This window comes from Dermacentor variabilis, chromosome 8, assembly GCF_050947875.1.
Source record: "Dermacentor variabilis isolate Ectoservices chromosome 8, ASM5094787v1, whole genome shotgun sequence".
Classification (NCBI taxonomy): Eukaryota; Metazoa; Arthropoda; class Arachnida; order Ixodida; family Ixodidae; genus Dermacentor; species Dermacentor variabilis.
In genome coordinates this window covers 1,340,218-1,351,905 of record NC_134575.1, presented here as the reverse complement: position 1 = coordinate 1,351,905, position 11,688 = coordinate 1,340,218, and the positions used below count along the sequence as shown (strand labels likewise).

Here is an 11,688-nt window from a genome sequence, read left to right as displayed (position 1 = left end):
TAGAACACCCAGACACGAACATATCGAGGGAGCAATGGGAGGCACTGCTGTCCAGCTCGGCCCTCGACGACCAGCTCAAGCTGATTAAGAGAGCTGAGAAGATGGCAAGAGCCAGCGGAGCCCTGGACTAAGGGCCCCGACCATTAGCGGTTTTTCTGATTATTCTTTTAATAAAGTTTATCTATCTATCTATCTATCTATCTATCTATCTATCTATCTATCTATCTATCTATCTATCTATCTATCTATCTATCTATCTATCTATCTCTGGGAGTTCTCTAAGTACGCGTAAGTATTGTGTCACTTGCTCATTTCCACGCAGCCCGGTGTTGTAATCAATGTTGTGAAACTTGATCCGACGAGGATAAACCCCTATCAACCCTCATCGGTTGTTATCAACCTTATCGAACATGATCCGACCCTTATCAACTCTTATCGGTCCTTATCAACCTCGATGTTAAGTAGAGCTGTTGCAAAACCACCAGTACATTTGCCGAGGGGGGTGTGCAGAGATTTATTGATTCTCCGGACGCTTGTTTCGAGCTCGTTATTTATTGAAACATAGCTGTTTTAGGCTTGTAGCGCAGCTCAGAAAGAGCAAAAAAGGAAGGAGGCAATCAAAGGGAACGGAAAACAGAGTGAGCGCTAAATTCCAACTGATGGTTTATTTCGTGACACAAGACTACTTATACACTCGGCAAACCATGTGACATCAAGAAATTACAAAGAAACCAAGCAACAAAACCGATAGTAACCAAGTGACAAACATAGTCAGACAGCCTGTGGCTGCGGTCGGAGATACGCCAATTCATTGCTTGATAATGATAATGAAGGTGAGCTTACAAATGCATGGTCCAGACCAATGATAGCCTTTGCTTCGATGATTTCTCTTGTGAGCTTATTACGACTACGACCTAGAATGACGCATTCCTTAAGACAGGTTCGCAACCACACGTTTTGCAGTGCTGCGCAAGAAACCCCCCAGCTGTAATACAATTCTTAATATTGTAACCGTGTTCGCCCAGCCTGTCATTCAGACATCGGCCAGTTTGACCAACGTAACGTTTTCCACATTTGAGTGGAAAACAATAAACAACACAATGTGCGTAATTAACGAACTTATTTTTCTGATTCTTATCACAGAAAAGAGGAGCTGCCTTACTCGGATTAGTGAGTTTGCAAATCATCATAAGCTTGTTAGGGGCAGAAAACACTACACGAACATTCGCTCGCTTGGCTATTTTCTTATGATTATGTGAGACGGTGTGAATATAAGGGATGATGCTTGTCCTACCCGTGTAGTTGCAGGATTATCTGCGTGCTGGTTGTCCTTTCTAAACTCTCTTAGAATTCGTTCTGCTATTGACACTTGTAGAGACACGGGATAGCCAGCCTGCGATAGCCGTTCGCACTGAGAGGCAAAGCTAGACGAAACACTATGGTGGCACGACTTTTTCAAAGCATTATTAAGGCAAAGGTTAGCAATGCCTCTCTTGACCAACTTAGGATGGGCAGAATGAAACGGAAGAAGTGGTTTATTAGCACGCGGTTCATAGTACCAACAGGTAGGAATATCCGAACAAGCTAAGCGCAGATCCCAAAACCCGATCGTATGATCCTGTGGGAGCTCGTAGGTAACGTCAATGGGCGCAAGGCATTCTTTACCTATTGGCCCTACCGTGGCAACCTCAGTCAAAACGGGTGAAGCCAAATTCATCAATTGTCTGCGATATATTTCGCAGACTTCAAAGCTTCGCTTGCCAATTTGATCAAATCCGACTCAGTTAGGTGGGCCAAATAATTTCCGGGATGGTGGCTTCAATCAATCACCCGGCGTTTAAGGGTAGAGTGAAGTTTAACTCGTGGGGAAGGCTGTGAGGTGATGGGCCGTAGTGTCAGAATTTGCACGGAGAGTCAGAGTATTTTCCTTAGTACGATGTGCATTTTGCTGGGTTGTCACTGGCAATACTTGCTATCAGCTGGAGCCGAGCCAGTATTTCGTGAGCCATGTTGATGCATGCCGGCGTAATCGTCACTGGCTTCGTCGGTTTACATTGGCACTTACCTTGGGCGAGATTTTTCTGTTCCCTTATAAAGACTGTAAGAGTAGTCGCATCGGTTGTGTGGTTGCTTGGTATGGTTCCATAACCTTGTCACGAACTAGGCTTGTCCCGGGTGGTGGGGGGGTGAATTATAGAAATGGAATGTAATCGGGCGAAAAAAGTTGTCACATCACGCCGGCGTGGCTGCCCTGCCCGCATAGTCACCCAGCCTCGTTGTCGGTCGCGCTGATTTCCATTCTCACTCAAACGCTTTCACCCCTGAAATGTACCTACTTCGTTGACACCGCTTAAACGATTTGTCTTTTCTCGACAGCCAGATTATGTTAAACTCTTAAAAAAGGAGCAAGACATGAAGCGCCCTCTTCATTTTCGCCGAATGCTGTAAATATTGTGTGCTACGGATCATAGAGTTTCCTACAAAATTACTAGAGGGAACTCTGGCGCTGCAGTCGTTGTCCTACCATGGGAATGATGGGAAGTACATGGATTTGTCTGATCTTCGTGCTTGTGGATTCAGACGTTCTTGTGGCTTTGTATATTACGCTATATAAATCTTATTGTCGTATATTTCAGCGCAATCTATATTCTTCGAAGTGTAGAAGACGCCTGGGAACGCGTACAATTGCTATTAATTGCAATGATTGAGCTTCTTTATGTGCCCAAATCGAAACGCACCAAGCGTCTCAAAGCACTGGCATGCCCGCGATAAATTCATAAGTGCGTTTCATTCGCTTGTCGATACATGCATCCGTGGCTTAATTGTTTCAATATCAGGCTTCTGTACTAGAGTCCCTGTGTTCGAATCCTGCAGTCGGGCAATTTTAATGATGTTTATTTAATTATTTATTACGCAATAAACTGTTGAAAATGACGAGTTTACTAAGTCACAAAGCCGTTTGAAGCCAAAAAGGACGAAGTTTAGGCAAATCCATGTACTTCCCATAATTCCCATGCTGGGACAACCGCTCCCATTGTAGCTCAAGTAGACACTAGCGCCAGAGTTCCCTCTAGTAATTTTGTAGGAAACTCTATGCTACGGATCACGCGTTTAACTCTTTCATTTCTGACGTGGAATGCTGGGATTACCATATTCTCTAAAGTGGCACAGTTCTCCAACAGCTCCGACGTTTGTTATTTTACCGGTTATTAAGAGAAGACATTCCATAAACTTGCTCTTTGCTATGACCTTGTTTTCATAGGCGAGGATTACAATACGATGATGACATGAGCCTTCGTTTCTTTTGTTTATGAGGAAAACGTTTTGATTGTGCCCGACGATATCAGAAACAATATACGTGCTGCCGAAGAACTTTGTCATGCGCTCATATTAAAAAATCCTTGAAGCGTGCAATCCGAACCGACAAGCGAAGCGTCGAAGAAAAAGAAAAAATGATGTGTCATGGTCCCTAGTTCTGCAGTGAGGTTTTGTAAAAAAGAAAGCTCATTTTACGACAGAGTAGTCTGTTTAAAGATTCTCGGAGAGCACCAGAAAAAATATGTGAGCATGATATGCTCACCTATTTTTTCTCGTGCTCTCCGAATATATCTCCGAATATATCGTGGCATGATATATGATTTCACGCCCAAGATCGCATATGGAGAGGTTTCCTCCGTATGTTGATATGGCGGTTTTTATCCCATACTTTGGAGAAGCAAATATCAGCGAAGTCTTCCTTTACGAGCACTGATCCTCCAGGCCGTGTTGTTTCTAATTGTTTTTGCTGTTTTTTAAGTAATATTTGACACTGTCATTTTAGACGTCACAATGCCCAAGCTCCATTTGAAATCAAGAAAAATTATAAGAATAGCTCACTTTTATTTCTGGCCACGGAGAGTACATTCGTCGAAGAAAATTATTAAATGTTACTTGAGTGAAAATTCGTTTAGTATAGTAATGAAATAGTACTTAGTTCAACCGGCACATGAAAACTTGCTAGAGCACATAGAAAAGCTTTGCCTCGAGCTTTCGGCGCAAAAATCTGAATTTGGAGTTATTAATTTCGGTGTAGCAAAAGTTATATGCATACGTCCTCGTTGGGTTAAAAGTTTGCCTTTCGTGGAGGTTTAAAGTTTTTAATATCTCATTATAAAAAGAAGTTGCAGAGTGAATGTGCTGCTCGCTCATCTCCCTGCAGTTTTTCTTATTTATGCGCCTCACGCTGCTTGTCCTATTACATACTGAACTTCTGAGCGTCGGACGTGGTTGCAGCAACGGATCTGGCACTCCTGAGACTACCAAGCGTCCCAAGATTCAGTCTTGTATTACACTAGACCAACTCCTGCAGATGCAAGTGGTGGTGACTAGTCTCAAGATGCCCTCTGGTGCTAGACTGCAGCTTCGTACGGCCACAGACCACAACAGCGCTCCGCCCTCTCTGAATATCTTGCCCCCACCTGCACACGGTCTTCCCACTGAGACCATTTCCTGCATCGACGTCAGTCTGCCTGAAGTTCAGGACGATTTTTTTTATATTGACGCGTGTACTCTATGGAGACGATAACGACGATGGGAGCATTAACGGACTCCGTCTAGTAGGTCATTGGGATTTGGTGAGGACGAAAATATGTCTATGTTCTATTTGTTTGAACAGTTTTATATGAACCGCCTAGAAATTTGCCTTGATGGAATTAACCTCTCTCTCAATATCAGAAAAAGCAACGTCCTAGTTCTCCCTCAAAGCGTTCCTGTGAAAATTTCGGTTCTTCATCGACAAGACAGTATCTTACTGGTGAATTCACTTAACTATTTGAGAGTAATGTACACCGAAAACCTTAATTGGAGTGAACATATAGAGCATATTACATCAAAGGGAGCACGCACAGTAGGAGTACTGCGTAGACTCAGCAGCAGTCGATCAGAGTTGTGTCGCCATTTTCCATTATGATCTATAGCGTGTACACTGCATTCACCCGATAATGAAGTTTGGCTGCATTTTGTTTTCTGGCGGACCTGCATATAAAATTCGGCCTCTGATTCTATTCGAACGAGAGGCGTTACGTTTATGTCTTGGGTGTCCTAAATTTGTCGCTAACGATATCTTATGTCACGAAGCATGCCTGCCTTCTCATGCGATTTCATATCCTAACAGTGCAAACTTTTCTAAATATATATGCATCCCCATAGAAGAGATAACAATATCGTTTCGCTAATGAACCGGCCTTATTTTTTAACTGTCAGTGGTATCTCTCACGTTGCCCTCAAATTATTTTCGCTCAAAATTTATTGAATCCATTAAACGTTCACCTAACTGAGGTGGCCTTACTAACTTCCTCGGTCGCAGATGCTAGAACTGAATTTCGTGATATTGTTCGAAATATTGATAAACATCTCCCCTATCAATATCTGAGTAGTATTCCGGAAGACCACCTTGCACACCTCGATACAAAGACCGTTATAGCAACTGATACTTCTGTCTGTGAAGAAAAGGCAGGTGTGGGCACTGTATCACCACATCTAAATTGGTCTTTTTTTGATTCGGCTACCTGACATCACGCCTATATTTCAGGCAGAATTATTGGCAATTGTCTTAGCTTTACGCAAATTACCTCGATCTCTATCATCAGCCATAATCTTAACTGATTACCATTCCGCCTGTTCTTCACTAACCACATACCAATTGTCAGATTCAATAAACACTTTCTATTTTCTCTTCTCCCAAGACACTTACGTCTCGTTCGTTTAGTGTGGGTGCCAGGACACAAAGGCCTAGCCTTAAACGAATATGCAGATACACTCGCAGTAGCATCCCACAATGGTCCTATAATCCCCATTTTACCTTCGTCAGGTTTCCTCACTACGGCGCAATTAAAAAAAATACCACTACGAATAAGTTCGCGCAATCATCATTGGCAACATCTAATTTCCCGCATCTCAGTTTTCCGTGGAACAACAAAGGCGCTCCTCTAGAAAAATTGAAGTAACGATTACAAGACTACGGTGCCGAGTCGCCCCACTAAACTTTTACCTCCACAGGTCTGGTCCGGCTATATCGCCTTTGTGCCCTTTATGCAGTGAGAGTGAATCTCTGGAACACTTCTTTTTGACATGCCGCCGATTCATTAGTCAACGGAAAAGATATTTAGAAGAACCCTTCCAAAAGCTTAGCTTGAATTTGAATCTTCCTGTAACTATTTCCTTTGGGGCTACCATACTAGGTTACAGCCACAGGCACGTTTGTGAAGCCCTCTGCATCTTTTTGCGTGAGACAAAACGAATTGCATGTTCGAATTCTTCAAAATTCTTATAATTTCCCCAAAATTCACAAAAATATCTAGATAATTGATTAGTCATACTTGTAACAGTAGAGGCTTTAAATCCCATTTGCAAGATACTTATTTCATTTCACCCTAATTTATTTTTAAGAAATGCTATTAGTTTCTTCACCGCCCGATTCATGGCCGATCCCCCAGAGCGGGTTGCGCCATTTCACTGGGCAACAAGATCAAGACTGTCCTGCTGTTCTTGAAGAACGGCTCCCTGTCTTCGGTCCGTGTTGTACCGCAACACTGGTAGAGGCGCTGGGTACTAAACGCGCCTGATGTTCCGGAGTCCTTCTGGAAGTCGTTCATCTAGGCTGGACACATGATCACCAGTTACGCCACCCGTGCATCGCTCCAGTCAACTACTGCTAGGCAGTGACCCGGAGTTCTCCCCTCTTCAACCAATTCTCTGCAGGACCTGCACCCATCTCGCAATGGCCGAAATCAGCCCACTGCAAGCGCCCCAAAAGCAGCCAGTTTCACAGTCCACAAAAGGCAACCGTTCTTCATCCGCTCGTTCACGATCCCTATCGCGGTGCAGTCTTCGAAGACATTGAAGACTGACTTGACAAGTATGAATGAGCGCGTCGCACAGATTAACCAGTGGACTAGCATCAATAGCTTTCCCACGTCTATTTCGCCCTTGACAACAGTGGCCGTACTTGGTACGACAACCGCGAAGCTAGCCTAACGACATGGAATGACTTTCGGCAGATCACAAATACTTTTGCTATTTCCGACCGGCGCGACCGCGCCCAGCAGATGATGGAGCTACGGCTGCAACAACCCAATGAGTCGGTCACAATGTTCGCCGAGGACATGGCCCGGCTCTTTCGTAGAACCCATCCGAACATGACCGAAGATAGAAAGTTGCGCTACTTCATGTGAGGTGTAAAGGAGTAGTTGTTCGCGGGGCTTGTGCGGAATCCACCAGTCACCTTCGCTGATTTTATCAAAGAGGCTACGGCTATTGAGCGCGCCCTTCATGAACGATGCAAGCAGTACGATCGACTGTCCACTGGCACCACAATCAACGCCGCCGCAGTGACTGCCGAGTATCAGTGCCCTTTGCGTGAATTGGTTTGAAATCTCGCCAGAGAGGAAACTCAAAAAGATTCTGGTACCGACACTAGATATAGAACCGTAGAGTCAATCGCCGAAGTTGTGCGCGACGAAATCAGGCAGGCGTTCATGGAAACCGATCTTCAAGACCACCAGCGTCCCATGAGTTACGCAGCCGCTGTCCGAGTCCACCACCCGTTACAATCACACCACCGTAGCACCAGCCTCCGACAGCCGCCCCTTGGCCGCCACCGCAAGAGGAGGCCTCGAGGTCTATTCCGGTGTAGACTTCGGGAGACGGTCTTGCACTCGGCAAACACTAAAGTAATGCAAGGGAGAGGAATTCTGCATGGGCATCGCCCACGTGGTACGATGTTCAACTCGGCGAGCGAGAGACCTGTCGGCTACTCAGATGCTAAGTTCACGTGAGCGAAGCTCGCTTCCTTGAGTCGAACAAGTAATTTCAATTTGTGCGAGGATAACTACAATGAGGCAAGCAAAGTGCAACAACTCAACCCCACAGTCCATCAGGTTGTGTCCCTCCACGTGCGACAGGCAGCTCCGTAAAACCTTAGGCCTAAAGCGTCGCTAGCTTGACAACCGGAATCCAAAAAACAACACCCAAAATGGGAGCAAAACAGGCAGCCGCGTGTAGACGTCAGCTCTGTTAGGTGGTCCTACCTCGCTCGGTGCACACAGCATCCGAGTTGACGGCGCCCACCGTCCCAGATGGTGTCAGAGCGCCCTGTACCAGGCCGCAATACCAGTCAGCCAGTAGCGGCACCCGTTGCCCGCGGCCACCCGGCTCCCAGAACCGCAACTTCTTCAGAGTCAAAGAGATAGAAGAAGCTATTTACACAAGAAATTCGGACCACCAACGAGGCTTCCGTACTCAATCACTTCAGGCTGGCCAATACTCCGCGGGCGCTAAGCCTCGCTCTCCCACGATGTAGACCACGTGGCTCTCGTACCGACGAATGTCCTTAAAAAATCATTTGCGAAAATAATAATAATAATATTTGGGGTTTTACGTGCCAAAACCACTTTCTGATTATGAGGCACGCCGTAGTGGAGGACTCCGGAAATTTTGACCACCTGGGGTTCTTTAACGTGCACCTAAATCTAAGCCCACGGGTGTTTTCGCATTTCGCCCCCATCGAAATGCGGTCGCCGTGGCCGGGATTCGATCCCGCGACCTCGCGCTCAGCAGCCCAACACATTTGCGAAAAGACTTAGCATGTTGAAAAGTTCAAACACATTACAGCCACCATCGCCTCGCTCAAGAAAGCATGCCGCCGACGCTAGAGCTCAAGATCCACGGTAGCCCTACGCTTCGGTTCAAACAAAGGTTTCGAACTAAGCAAAACTGTTAAAACTATCGTCCCATGCCCCAAAAGGTCCAAGTTTGGCATCCAGAAGTGGGGTTCTCATCCGTGCTCTTGAAACAATGGGACGGCAACACAGTAGTGCAAAAAATCACAAGGGCATTTATTGCGCCCTTCATAGACGAATGCCTGCTAGTCGAGTTGCCATCCACAAAACATGCGATGGGCGCGCGACAAATTGCGGATGTCCGACTCACCGCGACCGGAAAGGTGCATTCACACGAACGGGCGGAGGAGGAATTTTCGCAGCCGATGGCGCATCACGTGACGCGCGCATCATCAAAACGTGCCGCCCTCGCCTTAGCCGGCCTCTTCCGCTCGCGGTCGTCTGGCCTCAATTTAGCGTATTCAGCATCAAATCTGCCTACATTGGACGGATTGGCGTGGCTATGATGGCATGTTGTCCGCTTGATGCCACGTGTGGTTTTGTTGTGCAGGAGTGACCGCCTGAGCTTTTTTTGTGGTGCAGCGGGAAGGGCGAGTCGTGGTTGCGCGCGCATTTCTATTTAGACCGGGCAGCCTGCGTGACCTGAACATGAGTGAGGTGCACAAGAAAACGCTAAGTGACGAGGCAACCGTCACTTTTTTGGCTCTTGTTGAGGGATTCGAAGCGCTATTGAATATAGAGCACGCCAATTATGCAAGCGCGCAGCTGCGTAACAAGCTATGGCAAGAGATCTCTCTCGAAATGGCTCAGCGGCATGCAGAATCAGCGCCTTACTCTGTCGGTATGTATAATTTGCTAGAACATCATTTGTGGGATAATGACGCACTGGGCAACCAAAACATAATGAGAGAGAGCAGGGCGCTCTGTCCTTTCTGCGCTCAGCCCTGTCTCTCTCTTTTTTTCTTTTGTAGTCAGCAGCATGTTACCCGTTCAATATGAACAATGTAGTCAAAACATTTACTTCATTTTTGGGAATGGTCTTTTAGATTTGACCCATTATGTTTCCTTTATCTGATTAAACCTCTGCAGAGTTTCTAAAAACGTTGTTCGCGAACAAACGCCGCACCTTCAGGAGTTTTCACCCAGAGGAAAAGCATCATCTCTTACAATAACCGGGGCCATATGAAGATCCGGCGAACTTGCCACTTTCACGGTTTTGGGCAGTCCCGCATTTTAGTTCATCAATTGGTTTTCGCAGAGGTATTGACTGCCAAATTCCGCCATCAACTTGTGAACCAGGGGCGCCAATGTCCAAATAGCGAAACCTATAGTTTGCATCAACAAGCGCAAATAGCACTATGCTGAAGGTTTTCTTGTAGTTGAAGTATAAACAGCCTCAATCTTTTGACTTGATTATGCACACATGCTTTCCATCTATTGCACCTATACAATTTGGGAACTGCCACTTTTCTTTGAAGTCTTGCATGACGGTAGACCACTCTCTACCAGTTTTGGGAGTCTTCGAGAATTCGTCTTTCAGCTCCAATTAGATTGCCACACACGTCTCTTTTATGAGCTAGTTGACAGTTGAGTGTTCTACCCTGAACTGTCAGCTTATGGAGTAGTGCGTTTCTCCTATTAAAAAAAAGAAAAAGAAAAAAATTGTTGGTTACACTAAAAATTAACAAAGGAAGACAGAACTCCGCATTCGAATAAAATACGCACATCTGATATTCACATTGGAATCTCTGTGAAGCGGCTATTTCCATGCTATGAAACTAAATTCCATACACACAGTTGTCTTTCTTTCACCATATTTCCAACATTCTTATGCAACATGCTTGCACGATGTTTATGCGCCGTGCCGGTCAAAACGATTTAGTAATATATGTTTATGCGCCGTAGTATTTGCTATATCTATGCCGAAGTACACGAACTGTTCATTGCGAGAGGTAAAGGCAGTCATGTCACAACGAAGATGTTTGTCATTGTACACACTGCACAAAGATGTAGGACGCTAAAGATTGCTTTGGTTCTTTTTCCTTCGTTTCATTCCTGCGTCTATGGGCTAACGGAAATAAGCGCACGCGCACATTACACGCGACGTGAAGCACGCGCTTCACAGGAGAGCACTAGCAGTCACGGTCGAGAAAGCTGGGGATGCCTTCGCTTAAAAAGTCAGCGCGCCTCATCAAAAGTGGCATTTGATACTTCAAATTGAAGCAAACGCTAGCGCTTACCTGCGGCGAGGAAGCGAAGAGTGATTTGAAGCCGTGTCTTCACTGGCACAGATGGTCTTACGATGGTTTCTTGCCGCTGGATTGTATGTTGTACGCGGGCCATAAGTTCGAAAAGCTGCATGCGGCTGACGCGCAGTAGGCGCTTGTATTCGTCCGGATCACACTCGAGCAGCTCTTCATAAAGCAAGCTCTGAACACCAAGCGTCTTCTTCGACATCCGTAGTTTCATACAGCATAATCGTCTACTTTTTACAGCCTACGCCTCGTAGTCTTCACTCACTTCAAGTAGAACAGCCAACGCGGGCAAACGTCGCCTCCGACAGCCGTCCATCTTGGAATGCACTCTTGTACCCAGCAATTTGGCAACGTGCGTAGTGTTGGAGTCGAGAGTAAGCACGCGGATTCCGCAAACGTCCTCCGGCTGTGGGAATGCGACCTAACTCGGCTGCGCCGGATTCAAGTGATGACGTCACTGTTTTGTCCGCAGAGCAGGCGGATTTTGCCCTCGCGTGTGAATCCACCTATAACGAGCAATATGTTCGCCCCATGCTGGACACCAACGCCTGCTCGCTCGCGCGTACGGTCACGCGAACGGTGGCGCGTTCAAGCAATCGTGTTCATCCATTCCGGGGTAGGTTTCGCGAGACAGTCTTGCAGAAGCATGGATCGGCGTACGCGCAGAACGTCCGCGCCGCTGCCGATCCCGAGCCAAAGAGGAAGACCCTTCACCTGCCCGCGCCCAAGTAACTCCGCTGTTAAGTGGCGTTAGCAGAACCACACTCGCGCCTTCT

At 46.3% G+C, this 11,688-nt stretch overlaps 1 pseudogene; it reads right to left on the bottom strand.

Moving 5' to 3' along the window:
- Positions 1-9,785: 9,785 nt before the first annotated feature.
- On the bottom strand, positions 9,786-11,114 carry LOC142590806 (uncharacterized; annotated as a pseudogene).
- Between the last annotated feature and the right edge of the window lie 574 nt (positions 11,115-11,688).